Source organism: Crocuta crocuta, unplaced genomic scaffold, assembly GCF_008692635.1.
Source record: "Crocuta crocuta isolate KB4526 unplaced genomic scaffold, BGI_CrCroc_1.0 scaffold129, whole genome shotgun sequence".
NCBI lineage: Eukaryota > Metazoa > Chordata > Mammalia > Carnivora > Hyaenidae > Crocuta > Crocuta crocuta.
Window position 1 is genome coordinate 1,018,134 of NW_027551571.1, and position 1,561 is coordinate 1,019,694.

A 1,561-nucleotide genomic window follows, 5' to 3' on the forward strand; every position below is an offset into this window, starting at 1 on the left:
TTTTATTTTATTTTATTTTATTTTATTTTATTTTATTTTATTTTATTTTATTTTATTTTTTTAAAATACTTTTATTTATTTCTAGGAGAAAGAGAGAGGGAGACAGCATGAGCAGGGGAGGGTCAGAGAGAGAGGGAGTCACAGACTCTGAAACACGCTCCAGGCTCTGAGCTGGCAGTCAGCACAGAGCCCGACGCGGGGCCCGAACCCACGAACCGCGAGATCATGACCTGAGCGAAAGTCGGACGCTTCACCGACTAAGCCACCCAGGCGCCCCTCTTAGGTCTGATTTTAAATAGCTGGTGGCTGGACAGTGTGACCCGTAGAAGCCGGCTCCCCAGGTGTGGCCGCCGGCCTGCCCTCCGTCATCGCCTTGCTGCGCGTCGAGGGACAGCCTCCCGGCGCCTCTCAAGTCTGCAGTCAGAGCCCGCATTTTGGCTCTGGACGCACAGCAGACCTGGGGAGCCGGGCTTCGGGTGCGGATGGGCCGGTCGGGCGGGTCGGGAGGCCTTGGCACCCCCCGTGCATCCCTCTTGGCTGCTCTCTGTGCCGGGAGACGGGATCATCAGGACGGGGTCCCAGGGTCACGTCTGCGAACACCATCGGCTACGTACAGAGGGACAGGATGTGGCCCGTGTTCTTAGGAATCCCCTCCGGAAGGGTAGACAGACGTGTCAGCGCGGACCGAGGGTGTGGGCCCCGGGCACAGGCCGGGAGGTCCCCGTGCTCGGGACCCCCGGACGCTCCGAGCCCCTGCTCCCGTTCGCTGGCTCGGGACTCAGGTGACCGTGGATGAATCTCCCTCCTCGGAGCCTCCGTTTCCGCACGTGTGAGGTAGGACGCGCCCGCTCTCCGGGGTGGTGCCAGTGCGTGCTGGCAGCCATGCGCCCCTGCTGGCGCTGCCTCACGGAGACGCCTTCCCCCAGACCCGGGGCTCCAGGGCAGGGACCTGTGTCTGCTGCCAGGGGCGGCACCTCTCATCAAGGTCGGCGAGGTCCTTGAAGTCGCAGGAAAACTCCTGGGGCTGAGACGCCTTCCCCTGTGTTGAGTCCCCCAAAGGCGGTCGTCTGCAGGAGCATTGCTGGGTGTGCAGGGTGAATGCAGGAACCTTCTAGAGACAAGAGCGAGTGACGTGGCCCCGGCCGGCGGCAGGAGGCCGTTCGCTAGGGATGAGGATGGCGGGTGGGCCTTGGTGGGAGGGCCGGGCTGCGGGTCTCCAGGAAGAGCTCTTCGCCTCCCAGCCCCTCCCCCCGTTGGCTTGTGACATCACACAAGGACGGCCAGTTCCAGAAAGTTCTGTCTTCCTGGGTGAGGCCCTTCAAACTCCCTCCTGGCTGGTCCGAGAGCAGCACGGGGCCTGGGCTGGCCTGTGGGGAGCGAGAAATCGGGTCCTAAACGCTGGACTCCGGACTCCTAGGTGAGGGGACGCTGCGCCTTACACATCACGCCCTGTGTGAGAGCCATCCTAGCCCTGGGGCTTGTCCTTGACGGTGGGGGGGCGGGGGTGCCACAGACCCTGCGGGCCCCATGCTGGTGTGTCTGGGGCCTGCCCCCAGGCAGT

At 62.9% G+C, this 1,561-nt stretch overlaps 1 protein-coding gene across 2 annotated transcripts in view; it reads left to right on the plus strand.

The window, feature by feature from the left end:
* ALLC (allantoicase) overlaps nt 1-1,561 on the plus strand; it is a 28,727-nt gene that overhangs the window by 4,558 nt on the left and 22,608 nt on the right. The window contains exon 1 of one of the 2 annotated variants that reach the window (XM_077751044.1): nt 1,319-1,417. The exons of the other annotated variant lie outside the window; for it this stretch is intronic. The gene's annotated coding sequence lies outside the window, so the exon portion shown is untranslated. Of the gene's footprint in view, nt 1-1,318; nt 1,418-1,561 lie in introns of those variants that run through there. 2 annotated transcript variants of the gene reach the window in all.